This window comes from Salvelinus namaycush, chromosome 23 (genome assembly GCF_016432855.1).
Source record: "Salvelinus namaycush isolate Seneca chromosome 23, SaNama_1.0, whole genome shotgun sequence".
Classification (NCBI taxonomy): Eukaryota; Metazoa; Chordata; class Actinopteri; order Salmoniformes; family Salmonidae; genus Salvelinus; species Salvelinus namaycush.
Window position 1 is genome coordinate 2,982,419 of NC_052329.1, and position 14,730 is coordinate 2,997,148.

Below are 14,730 nucleotides of genomic sequence, written 5' to 3' on the forward strand. Positions count from 1 at the left end.
TGGGCTAATGGCTGTACATGTTGAGATGTGGGCTAATGGCTGTACATGTTGAGATGTGGGCTAATGACTGTACATGTTGAGATGTGGGCTAATGACTGTACATGTTGAGATGTGGGCTAATGACTGTACATGTTGAGATGTGGATAATGACTGTACATGTTGAGATGTGGATAATGACTGTACATGTTGAGATGTGGGCTAATGGCTGTACATGTTGAGATGTGGATAATGGCTGTACATGTTGAGATGTGGGCTAATGGCTGTACATGTTGAGATGTGGGCTAATGACTGTACATGTTGAGATGTGGATAATGACTGTACATGTTGAGATGTGGGCTAATGACTGTACATGTTGAGATGTGGGCTAATGACTGTACATGTTGAGATGTGGATAATGACTGTACATGTTGAGATGTGGGCTAATGGCTGTACATGTTGAGATGTGGGCTAATGACTGTACATGTTGAGATGTGGGCTAATGGCTGTACATGTTGAGATGTGGACTGTACATGTTGAGATGTGGGCTAATGACTGTACATGTTGAGATGTGGGCTAATGGCTGTACATGTTGAGATGTGGATAATGACTGTACATGTTGAGATGTGGGCTAATGACTATACATGTTGAGATGTGGGCTAATGGCTGTACATGTTGAGATGTGGGCTAATGACTATACATGTTGAGATGTGGTCTGTACATGTAGAGATGTGGGCTAATGGCTGTACATGTTGAGATGTGGGCTAATGGCTGTACATGTTGAGATGTGGGCTGTACATGTTGAGATGTGGGCTAATGACTGTACATGTTGAGATGTGGACTAATGACTGTACATGTTGAGATGTGGACTAATGACTGTACATGTTGAGATGTGGGCTAATGGCTGTACATGTTGAGATGTGGACTAATGACTGTACATGTTGAGATGTGGACTAATGACTGTACATGTTGAGATGTGGGCTAATGACTGTACATGTTGAGATGTGGGCTGTACATGTTGAGATGTGGGCTAATGACTGTACATGTTGAGATGTGGGCTAATGACTGTACATGTTGAGATGTGGACTAATGACTGTACATGTTGAGATGTGGGCTAATGACTGTACATGTTGAGATGTGGGCTAATGGCTGTACATGTTGAGATGTGGACTGTACATGTTGAGATGTGGGCTAATGACTGTACATGTTGAGATGTGGACTAATGGCTGTACATGTTGAGATGTGGGCTAATGACTGTACATGTTGAGATGTGGACTAATGACTGTACATGTTGAGATGTGGACTAATGACTGTACATGTTGAGATGTGGGCTAATGACTGTACATGTTGAGATGTGGGCTAATGACTGTACATGTTGAGATGTGGACTAATGACTGTACATGTTGAGATGTGGGCTAATGACTGTACATGTTGAGATGTGGGCTAATGACTGTACATGTTGAGATGTGGATAATGGCTGTACATGTTGAGATGTGGGCTAATGACTGTACATGTTGAGATGTGGATAATGGCTGTACATGTTGAGATGTGGGCTAATGACTGTACATGTTGAGATGTGGATAATGACTGTACATGTTGATATGTGGATAATGACTGTACATGTTGAGATGTGGGATAATGACTGTACATGTTGAGATGTGGACTGTACATGTTGAGATGTGGGCTAATGACTGTACATGTTGAGATGTGGGCTAATGGCTGTACATGTTGAGATGTGGGCTAATGGCTGTACATGTTGAGATGTGGGATAATGACTGTACATGTTGAGATGTGGACTGTACATGTTGAGATGTGGGCTAATGGCTGTACATGTTGAGATGTGGACTGTACATGTTGAGATGTGGGCTAATGGCTGTACATGTTGAGATGTGGGCTAATGGCTGTACATGTTGAGATGTGGGATAATGACTGTACATGTTGAGATGTGGGATAATGACTGTACATGTTGAGATGTGGGATAATGACTGTACATGTTGAGATGTGGGCTAATGACTGTACATGTTGAGATGTGGATAATGACTGTACATGTTGAGATGTGGGCTGTACATGTTGAGATGTGGACTAATGACTGTACATGTTGAGATGTGGACTGTACATGTTGAGATGTGGCTACTGAAGAACTAGATAATTGATATCTTATTAAAGCTTGCTGTAGAACTAGCAAATTGATAGAATGAAATGCTTCCCGAGTTCTGTGTGCCCCCCTCCCCCAATAAAACAACTGCATTTACATCCTGTACATGTCCTGTGGCCTGTTTTATGTTCCAATTTAATTTCTTTATTGAGCCAATTAATTATTCTTCTTTATGCTTTCTTGTTTATGGCAAGTCACGGCAACCAATTACAGGATACAGTCTGTGTCTTGAAACACGTCAAAGCCTCTTTTAAATCCCAGTCTTGATGAAAGTAGATTATTACACTTTGGTGAGGTTTCACATCCTGCTCCAAGTGAAGGAAGTAACGGAAACATTTGAGTTGGAGGAAATATAAATGGAAAGATGATTATAAACACTGATTTAGAAACCCAAATAACAAACTAAGATATCTAACTCGTATGTCAGGGATTAATATCTAGGCTAACTCATATGTCAGGGATTAATATCTAGACTAACTCGTATGTCAGGGATTAACATCTAGGCTAACTCGTGTATCAGGGATTAACATCTAGGCTAACTCGTATGTCAGGGATTAATATATAGGCTAACTCGTATGTCAGGGATTAATATCTAGGCTAACTCATATGTCAGGGATTAATATCTAGACTAACTCGTATGTCAGGGATTAATATCTAGGCTAACTCGTATGTCAGGGATTAATATCTAGGCTAACTCATATGTCAGGGATTAATATCTAGACTAACTCGTATGTCAAGGATTAATATCTAGACTAACTCGTATGTCAGGGATTAACATCTAGGCTAACTCGTGTATCAGGGATTAACATCTAGGCTAACTCGTATGTCAGGGATTAATATCTAGGCTAACTCATATGTCAGGGATTAATATCTAGACTAACTCGTATGTCAGGGATTAATATCTAGGCTAACTCGTATGTCAGGGATTAATATCTAGGCTAACTCATATGTCAGGGATTAATATCTAGACTAACTCGTATGTCAAGGATTAATATCTAGACTAACTCGTATGTCAGGGATTAACATCTAGGCTAACTCGTGTATCAGGGATTAACATCTAGGCTAACTCGTATGTCAGGGATTAATATCTAGGCTAACTCGTATATCAGGGATTAACATCTAGGCTAACTCGTATATCAGGGATTAACATCTAGGCTAACTCGTATGTCAGGGATTAATATCTAGGCTAACTCGTATATCAGGGATTAACATCTAGGCTAACTCGTATATCAGGGATTAACATCTAGGCTAACTCGTATGTCAGGGATTAATATCTAGGCTAACTCGTATGTCAGGGATTAATATCTAGGCTAACTCATATGTCAGGGATTAATATCTAGACTAACTCGTATGTCAGAGATTCTTGAAAGACGGGACAATATCACATTTTTCCCCAAAAACGTTTTTCTTAATATTAACAAAATTTGAAATATATATTTTGATAGACCAAATGATCAGTTATCACACTACGAAACGGAACACCGTCCTGTTTTTTTCTCGTAAAATGCAACTAACTGGATTCATTTAAATTACATCAGACACCATAAAATGCAATTAACACGATTCCAGTCAATCATGTCAGACACCATAAAATGCAATTAACACGATTCCAGTCAATCATGTCAGACACCATAAAATGCAATTAACACGATTCCAGTCGGCAGGGTAGCCTAGTGGTTAGAGCGTTGGTCTAGTAACTGAAAGGTTGCAAGTTCAAATCCCCGAGCTGACAAGGTACAAATCTGTTGTTCTGGCCCTGAACAAGGCAGTTAACCCACTGTTCCTAGGCCGTCATTGTAAATAAGAATTTGTTCTTAACTGACTTGTCCAATTTGTAAGTCGCTCTGGAAAAGAGTGTCTGCTAAATGACTTAAATGTAAATGTAAATATATGTGTTCCAACATCGAGCTGCAGGGATATATGTGTTCCAACATCGAGCTGCAGGGATATATGTGTTCCAACATCGAGCTGCAGGGATATATGTGTTCCAACATCGAGCTGCAGGGATATATGTGTTCCACTATCGAGCTGCTGGATATATGTGTTCCAACATCGAGCTGCAGGGATATATGTGTTCCAACATCGAGCTGCAGGGATATATGTGTTCCAACATCGAGCTGCAGGGATATATGTGTTCCAACATTGAGCTGCAGGGATATATGTGTTCCAACATCGAGCTGCAGGGATATATGTGTTCCAACATCGAGCTGCTGGATATATGTGTTCCAACATCGAGCTGCAGGGATATATGTGTTCCAACATCGAGCTGCAGGGATATATGTGTTCCACTATCGAGCTTCTGGATATATGTGTTCCAACATCGAGCTGCAGGGATATATGTGTTCCACTATCGAGCTGCTGGATATATGTGTTCCAACATCGAGCTGCAGGGATATATGTGTTCCACTATCGAGCTGCAGGGATATATGTGTTCCAACATCGAGCTGCTGGATATATGTGGTCCAACATCGAGCTGCAGGGATATATGTGTTCCAACATCGAGCTGCAGGGATATATGTGTTCCAACATCGAGCTGCTGGATATATGTGTTCCAACATCGAGCTGCAGGGATATATGTGTTCCAACATTGAGCTGCTGGATATATGTGTTCCAACATCGAGCTGCTGGATATATGTGTTCCAACATCGAGCTGCTGGATATATGTGTTCCAACATCGAGCTGCAGGGATATATGTGTTCCAACATCGAGCTGCAGGGATATATGTGTTCCAACATCGAGCTGCTGGATATATGTGTTCCAACATCGAGCTGCAGGGATATATGTGTTCCACTATCGAGCTGCTGGATATATGTGTTCCAACATCGAGCTGCTGGATATATGTGTTCCAACATCGAGCTGCAGGGATATATGTGTTCCAACATCGAGCTGCAGGGATATATGTGTTCCAACATCGAGCTGCAGGGATATATGTGTTCCAACATCGAGCTGCAGGGATATATATGTTCCAACATCGAGCTGCAGGGTATATGTGTTCCAACATCGAGCTGCAGGGATATATGTGTTCCAACATCAAGCTGCTGGATATATGTGTTCCAACATCGAGCTGCTGGATATATGTGTTCCAACATCGAGCTGCTGGATATATGTGTTCCAACATCGAGCTGCTGGATATATGTGTTCCAACGTCGAGCTGCAGGGATATATGTGTTCCAACATCGAGCTGCAGGGATATATGTGTTCCACTATCGAGCTTCTGGATATATATGTTCCAACATCGAGCTGCAGGGATATATGTGTTCCACTATCGAGCTGCTGGATATATGTGTTCCAACATCGAGCTGCTGGATATATGTGTTCCACTATCGAGCTGCTGGATATATGTGTTCCAACATCGAGCTGCAGGGATATATGTGTTCCAACATCGAGCTGCAGGGATATATGTGTTCCACTATCGAGCTGCTGGATATATGTGTTCCAACATCGAGCTGCAGGGATATATGTGTTCCACTATCGAGCTGCTGGATATATGTGTTCCAACATCGAGCTGCAGGGATATATGTGTTCCACTATCGAGCTGCTGGATATATGTGTTCCAACATCGAACTGCAGGGATATATGTGTTCCAACATCGAGCTGCAGGGTTATATGTGTTCCAACATCGAGCTGCAGGGATATATGTGTTCCAACATCGAGCTGCAGGGATATATGTGTTCCAACATCGAGCTGCAGGGATATATGTGTTCCAACATCGAGCTGCAGGGATATATGTGTTCCAACATCAAGCTGCTGGATATATGTGTTCCAACATCGAGCTGCTGGATATATGTGTTCCAACATCGAGCTGCTGGATATATGTGTTCCAACATCGAGCTGCTGGATATATGTGTTCCAACATCGAGCTGCAGGGATATATGTGTTCCAACATCGAGCTGCAGGGATATATGTGTTCCACTATCGAGCTTCTGGATATATATGTTCCAACATCGAGCTGCAGGGATATATGTGTTCCACTATCGAGCTGCTGGATATATGTGTTCCAACATCGAGCTGCTGGATATATGTGTTCCACTATCGAGCTGCTGGATATATGTGTTCCAACATCAAGCTGCAGGGATATATGTGTTCCACTATCGAGCTGCTGGATATATGTGTTCCAACATCGAGCTGCAGGGATATATGTGTTCCAACATCGAGCTGCAGGGATATATGTGTTCCACTATCGAGCTGCTGGATATATGTGTTCCAACATCGAGCTGCAGGGATATATGTGTTCCACTATCGAGCTGCTGGATATATGTGTTCCAACATCGAGCTGCAGGGATATATGTGTTCCACTATCGAGCTGCTGGATATATGTGTTCCAACATCGAACTGCAGGGATATATGTGTTCCAACATCGAGCTGCAGGGTTATATGTGTTCCAACATCGAGCTGCAGGGATATATGTGTTCCAACATCGAGCTGCAGGGATATATGTGTTCCAACATCGAGCTGCAGGGATATATGTGTTCCAACATCGAGCTGCAGGGATATATGTGTTCCAACATCAAGCTGCAGGGATATATGTGTTCCAACATCGAGCTGCTGGATATATGTGTTCCAACATCGAGCTGCAGGGATATATGTGTTCCAACATCGAGCTGCAGGGATATATGTGTTCCACTATCGAGCTTCTGGATATATGTGTTCCAACATCGAGCTGCAGGGATATATGTGTTCCACTATCGAGCTGCTGGATATATGTGTTCCAACATCGAGCTGCTGGATATATGTGTTCCACTATCGAGCTGCTGGATATATGTGTTCCAACATCGAGCTGCAGGGATATATGTGTTCCACTATCGAGCTGCAGGGATATATGTATTCCAACATCGAGCTGCTGGATATATGTGTTCCAACATCGAGCTGCTGGATATATGTGTTCCAACATCGAGCTGCTGGATATATGTGTTCCACTATCGAGCTGCTGGATATATGTGTTCCAACATCGAGCTGCAGGGATATATGTGTTCCACTATCGAGCTGCAGGGATATATGTGTTCCAACATCGAGCTGCTGGATATATGTGTTCCAATATCGAGCTGCTGGATATATGTGTTCCAACATCGAGCTGCAGGGATATATGTGTTCCAACATCGAGCTGCAGGGATATATGTGTTCCAACATCAAGCTGCAGGGATATATGTGTTCCAACATCGAGCTGCTGGATATATGTGTTCCAACATCGAGCTGCAGGGATATATGTGTTCCAACATCGAGCTTCTGGATATATGTGTTCCAACATCGAGCTGCAGGGATATATGTGTTCCACTATCGAGCTGCTGGACATATGTGTTCCAACATCGAGCTGCTGGATATATGTGTTCCACTATCGAGCTTCTGGATATATGTGTTCCAACATCGAGCTGCAGGGATATATGTGTTCCACTATCGAGCTGCAGGGATATATGTGTTCCAACATCGAGCTGCTGGATATATGTGGTCCAACATCGAGCTGCTGGATATATGTGTTCCAACATCGAGCTGCAGGGATATATGTGTTCCAACATCGAGCTGCTGGATATATGTGTTCCAACATCGAGCTGCAGGGATATATGTGTTCCAACATTGAGCTGCTGGATATATGTGTTCCAACATCGAGCTGCAGGGATATATGTGTTCCAACATCAAGCTGCTGGATATATGTGTTCCAACATCGAGCTGCAGGGATATATGTGTTCCAACATCGAGCTGCTGGATATATGTGTTCCAACATCGAGCTGCAGGGATATATGTGTTCCAACATCGAGCTGCTGGATATATGTGTTCCAACATCGAGCTGCAGGGTAAAATGTGTTCCAACATCGAGCTGCTGGATATATGTGTTCCAACATCGAGCTGCTGGATATATGAGTTCCAACATCGAGCTGCAGGGATATATGTGTTCCAACATTGAGCTGCAGGGATATATGTGTTCCAACATCGAGCTGCTGGATATATGTGTTCCAACATCGAGCTGCAGGGATATATGTGTTCCACTATCGAGCTGCTGGATATATGTGTTCCAACATCGAGCTGCTGGATATATGTGTTCCAACATCGAGCTGCAGGGATATATGTGTTCCAACATCGAGCTGCAGGGATATATGTGTTCCAACATCGAGCTGCAGGGATATATGTGTTCCAACATCGAGCTGCAGGGATATATGTGTTCCAACATCGAGCTGCAGGGATATATGTGTTCCAACATCGAGCTGCAGGAATATATGTGTTCCAACATCGAGCTGCAGGGATATATGTGTTCCAACTTCGAGCTGCAGGGATATATGTGTTCCAACATCGAGCTGCTGGATATATGTGTTCCAACATCGAGCTGCAGGGATATATGTGTTCCAACATCGAGCTGCAGGGATATATGTGTTCCAACATCGAGCTGCAGGGATATATGTGTTCCAACATCGAGCTGCAGGGATATATGTGTTCCAACATCGAGCTGCAGGGTTATATGTGTTCCAACATTGAGCTGCTGGATATATGTGTTCCAACATCGAGCTGCTGGATATATGTGTTCCAACATCGAGCTGCTGGATATATGTGTTCCAACATCGAGCTGCTGGATATATGTGTTCCACTATCGAGCTGCTGGATATATGTGTTCCAACATCGAGCTGCTGGATATATGTGTTCCAACATCGAGCTGCTGGATATATGTGTTCCAACATCGAGCTGCTGGATATATGTGTTCCAACATCGAGCTGCAGGGAAATATGTGTTCCAACATCGAGCTGCAGGGATATATGTGTTCCAACATCGAGCTGCTGGATATATGTGTTCCAACATCGAGCTGCAGGGATATATGTGTTCCAACATCGAGCTGCAGGGATATATGTGTTCCAACATCGAGCTGCAGGGATATATGTGTTCCAACATCGAGCTGCAGGGATATATGTGTTCCAACATCGAGCTGCTGGATATATGTGTTCCAACATCAAGCTGCAGGGATATATGTGTTCCAACATCGAGCTGCAGGAATATATGTGTTCCAACATCGAGCTGCAGGGATATATGTGTTCCAACTTCGAGCTGCAGGGATATATGTGTTCCAACTTCGAGCTGCAGGGATATATGTGTTCCAACATCGAGCTGCTGGATATATGTGTTCCAACATCGAGCTGCAGGGATATATGTGTTCCAACATCGAGCTGCAGGGATATATGTGTTCCAACATCGAGCTGCAGGGATATATGTGTTCCAACATCGAGCTGCAGGGATATATGTGTTCCAACATCGAGCTGCAGGGATATATGTGTTCCAACATCGAGCTGCTGGATATATGTGTTCCAACATCGAGCTGCTGGATATATGTGTTCCAACATCGAGCTGCTGGATATATGTGTTCCAACATCGAGCTGCTGGATATATGTGTTCCACTATCGAGCTGCTGGATATATGTGTTCCAACATCGAGCTGCTGGATATATGTGTTCCAACATCGAGCTGCTGGATATATGTGTTCCAACATCGAGCTGCTGGATATATGTGTTCCAACGTCGAGCTGCTGGATGTATGTGTTCCAACATCGAGCTGCTGGATATATGTGTTCCAACATCGAGCTGCTGGATATATGTGTTCCAACATCGAGCTGCTGGATATATGTGTTCCAACATCGAGCTGCAGGGAAATATGTGTTCCAACATCGAGCTGCAGGGATATATGTGTTCCAACATCGAGCTGCTGGATATATGTGTTCCAACATCGAGCTGCAGGGATATATGTGTTCCAACATCGAGCTGCAGGGATATATGTGTTCCAACATCGAGCTGCAGGGATATATGTGTTCCAACATCGAGCTGCAGGGATATATGTGTTCCAACATCGAGCTGCTGGATATATGTGGTCCAACATCGAGCTGCTGGATATATGTGGTCCAACATCGAGCTGCAGTTTTGGAATAATTGCATCCGTTCTATTTTCCACTGCGACCTGCCATTCAGAATTGATTTGCCGACGGCAAGTCTATAATCTAAACATAGACAGGTTCCACAATTAGTTTGATAAAGAAAAATAGAGTATTTTCATCAGAATCATTAAGCTGAGCACTACTCACCAAACAGATGTTGTTGTCACACCCTGATCTGTCTCACCTGTCCTTGTTATTGTCTCCACCCCCAACAGGTGTCACTTGTTTTTCCCAGTGTATTTATCCCTGTGTTTCCTGTCTCTCTGTACCTGTGTTTCCTGTCTCTCTGTACCAGTGTATTTATCCCTGTGTTTCCTGTCTCTCTGTGCCAGTGTATTTATCCCTGTGTTTCCTGTCTCTCTGTGCCAGTGTATTTATCCCTGTGTTTCCTGTCTCTCTGTACCAGTGTATTTATCCCTGTGTTTCCTGTCTCTCTGTACCAGTGTATATATCCCTGTGTTTCCTGTCTCTCTGTACCAGTGTATTTATCCCTGTGTTTCCTGTCTCTCTGTACCAGTGTATTTATCCCTGTGTTTCCTGTCTCTCTGTACCAGTGTATTTATCCCTGTGTTTCCTGTCTCCCTGTGCCAGTGTATTTATCCCTGTGTTTCCTCCCTCTCTGCCAGTGTATTTATCCCTGTGTTTCCTGTCTCTCTGTACCAGTGTATTTATCCCTGTGTTTCCTGTCTCTCTGTACCAGTGTATTTATCCCTGTGTTTCCTGTCTCTCTGTGCCAGTGTATTTATCCCTGTGTTTCCTGTCTCTCTGTACCAGTGTATTTATCCCTGTGTTTCCTGTCTCTCTGTACCAGTGTATTTATCCCTGTGTTTCCTGTCTCTCTGTACCAGTGTATTTATCCCTGTGTTTCCTGTCTCCCTGTACCAGTGTATTTATCCCTGTGTTTCCTGTCTCCCCGTACCAGTGTATTTATCCCTGTGTTTCCTGTCTCCCTGTACCAGTGTATTTATCCCTGTGTTTCCTGTCTCTCTGTGCCAGTGTATTTATCCCTGTGTTTCCTGTCTCTCTGTGGCAGTGTATTTATCCCTGTGTTTCCTGTCTCTCTGTGCCAGTGTATTTATCCCTGTTTCCTGTCTCTCTGTACCAGTGTATTTATCCCTGTGTTTCCTGTATCTCTGTACCAGTATATTTATCCCTGTTTCCTGTCTCTCTGTACCAGTGTATTTATCCCTGTGTTTCCTGTCTCTTTGTGCCACTTCGTCTTGTATGTCCAAGTCACCAGCGGTTTTCCCGTACTCATGCCTTTGCAATTCTCTTTTTCTAGTCCTCCCGGTTTTGACCCTTGCCTGTTCTGGACTCTGTACCCGCCTGTCTGACCATCCTGCCTGCCTTGACTACGAGCCTGTCTGCCCCTCTGTACCTCCTGAACTCTGATCTGGTTTTGACCTTTTGCCTGACCATTCTCTTGCTACTCCTTTTGGATTATTAAACATTGTAAGACTCCAACCATCTGCCTCCTGTGTCTGGGTCTGAGTCTCGCCTGTGTCTTGCCTTGTGGCCGTAATTCATTCCCATACAGTGTTCACTGTAGAATTGTCCATCCCAAAGAACAGGCAGAATAAACTAAATTGAATGTCTGTCTATCGAAAATAAGATACATTTAGGTCTGTAACCGTGCAATTTTTTTACTTTCAACTCACCAAATTGAGCCCCGTTTCAAATGATCTCTCTTCAAGAATAACCGTTCCAGAAGCATCAATTCGCACTGGCAACTTTTTTTCATCGGAAAAACATTCTGTTCTATTTTATTCTGTTATTTCACATCATGGCATTTTTTTTTACTATGAAATAGATGTGTCTTGAATGTGATAAGGGCTCAGGAAATAAGAATATCTTGTCTGCTAAATTAACAAATCAAGGCTATGCCATATGCTTCTACAAGCAAGTGCCAATGCTGAGGTTACTGCCTTGTTGAGACTGTGTTCCAACATACATATAATATAACCAGTTGAAATTATACATCAATAAATCAATCTGACATGGCTCTTGTTTTTTTATTGACTAGATACACACTGAGTGTACAAAATATTAGGAACACCTTCCTAATATTGAGTTGCACCCCTTTTTTCCCTCAGAACAGCCTCAATTTGCCAGGGCACACACTCTACAAGGTGTGGAAAGTGTTCCACAGGGATGCTGGCCCATGTTGGCTCCAATGCTTCCCATAGTTGTGTCAAGTTGGCTTGATGTCCTTTGGATGGTGGACAATTCTTGATAAACACGTGAAACTGTTGAGCATGAAAAACCCAGCAGCGTTGCAGTTCTTGACACACTCAGACCGGTGCACCTGGCACCTACTACCATACCCCGTGGCACACATAAACAATCCATGTCTTAATTGTCTCAAGGCTTAAAAATCCTGCTTCAACCCGTCTCCTCCCCTTCATCTACACCGATTGAAGTGGATTTAACAAGTGACATCAATAAGGGAACTTATCTTTCACCTGGATTCACCTGGTCAGTCATGGAAAGAGCAGGTGTTCTTAATGTTTTGTACACTCAGTGAATTTGGGGCAATTTAGCAATTAGGATTTGATAAATGTAATGGTTATGATAAATGATGCGTTGTTACTCACTGTTGGCATATAGATAAATGTGCACATATTTTTTTTCTGACCTTGTGTTCTACAAATATATTTTATTTTATTTATTTGAGTACACAAGTTCAAAATCATTGTATTGTATCAGAACCTAAGAAAAATGCTTGTGTTCTGTTCATGAATATGGATCTGTTTTTGAAGCAACAGTGTAGAATTGGAGGAAATGTATAAAAAAACATATTTTTTTCAGTAAAATAATATTGTTAATTTTTTTACTTTCAGACAAAGTCAAGCGTTCATGAATAGGGCAAACTATATATTAATGTGTCCAAATACTTCATGGTTCAGAGGTGTCATGGGTACAAGGGCATTGGCGTATCAGAAGAATTTAGTTGAAGGGAGAAGACTGACTGGACCGGGAAAAGAGTACCCTCCCCCAAGTCACTCTGACTGGACCGGGAAAAGAGTACCGTCCCCCCAGTCACTCTGACTGGACCGGGAAAAGAGTACCGTCCCCCCAGTCACTCTGACTGGACCGGGAAAAGAGTACCGTCCCCCCAGTCACTCTGACTGGACCGGGAAAAGAGTACCCTCCCCCTAGTCACTCTGACTGGACCGGGAAAAGAGTACCGTCCCCCCAGTCACTCTGACTGGACCGGGAAAAGAGTACCGTCCCCCCAGTCACTCTGACTGGACCGGGAGAAGAGTACCATCCCCCCCAGTCACTCTGACTAGTAAGGGGTTATTTCCAAGGTGCACCACGGAGCAAAGCTATGCTAGGCAGGACGCTAGATAGTCTAGTGCGTGCAAACAGTATCGTCAGTGGACGAGGAGAGAGAGTGCAGAGCAACCCACAGCATTTGATTTGATTTTAGCTGCCGGTGATGGGCAGGACTTGCAGGATGTATGTTTGTAAATTAATGTGATCAAGCTAAGTAGCCTATTGATTTGTTCTTGATGAATAAATACAACTAAAATGTTTTGTTTCTCTGTAAGCCATTTCAAACTATCAATACAGTTATAGTAGCTTGTTTATAACTATCTTATCTGCCTGCTGCCAAGGCTGCTACACTTTAGAAAAGCAAGCAAAAATGTATTACTAAATGTACTGAATAAAACTGACATTCCTTTCAATATTTTACCCGGATTTTTACAGAAATGCAGAGAAGCATATTATGTTTCTTTAAAACAGATAGACAGCTCAAGAGCTATGCAGAAAATACTGGCTGTAGAAAAAGCTTATTTCAGGTGTTTGACAATGGCAAACTGTCTGCCTGTCTGTCTGTCTGTCTGTCTGTCTGTCTGCCTGTCTGTCTGTCTGTCTGTCTGCCTGTCTGTCTGTCTGTCTGTCTGTCTGCCTGTCTGTCTGTCTGTCTGCCTGTCTGTCTCCCTTCTCCTCATCTCCTCCCGTTGCGTAGTGAAGGGAAGAGCCATGACTTTACCGCAGGGGTGTAACAGAGCCCAGATGCAGTGAGGCAGGTTTGATTAAGAGTGTTAGAACCAGGGCAGGACAGAGGTGAGGCAGGTTTGATTAAGAGTGTTAGAACCAGGGCAGGACAGAGGTGAGGCAGGTTTGATTAAGAGTGTTAGAACCAGGGCAGGACAGAGGTGAGGCAGGTTTGATTAAGAGTGTTAGAACCAGGGCAGGACAGAGGTGAGGCAGGTTTGATTAAGAGTGTTAGAACCAGGGCAGGACAGAGGTGAAAGTGTTTGGTGTAATGGGCTGTACGGCTGAAAGGCACATCGTATTAGACACCAGAGACTACCCTCTGAGAGAGTCTACCCTCTGAGAGAGTCTACCCTCTGAGAGAGTCCACCCTCTGAGAGAGTCTACCCTCTGAGAGAACCTACCCTCTGAGAGAGTCTACCCTCTGAGAGAGTCTACCCTCTGAGAGAGTCTACCTTCTGAGAGTCTACCCTCTGAGAGAACCTACCCTCTGAGAGAGTCTACCCTCTGAGAGTCTACCCTCTGAGAGAGTCTACCCTCTGAGAGAACCTACCCTCTGAGAGAGTCTCCCTTCTGAGAGAGTCTACCCTCTGAGAGAGTCTACCCTCTGAGAGAGTCTACCTTCTGAGAGTCTACCCTCTGAGAGAGTCTACCTTCTGAGAGTCTACCCTCTGAGAGAACCTACCCTCTGAGAG

General features: G+C 43.5%; 1 protein-coding gene across 1 annotated transcript in view; it reads right to left on the bottom strand.

The window, feature by feature from the left end:
* The window catches only part of cntn5 (contactin 5), a gene marked incomplete at its 5' end in the record, with an annotated part of 395,923 nt that overhangs the window by 269,842 nt on the left and 111,351 nt on the right, over positions 1–14,730 (bottom strand). The gene's annotated exons all lie outside the window — the stretch shown is intronic.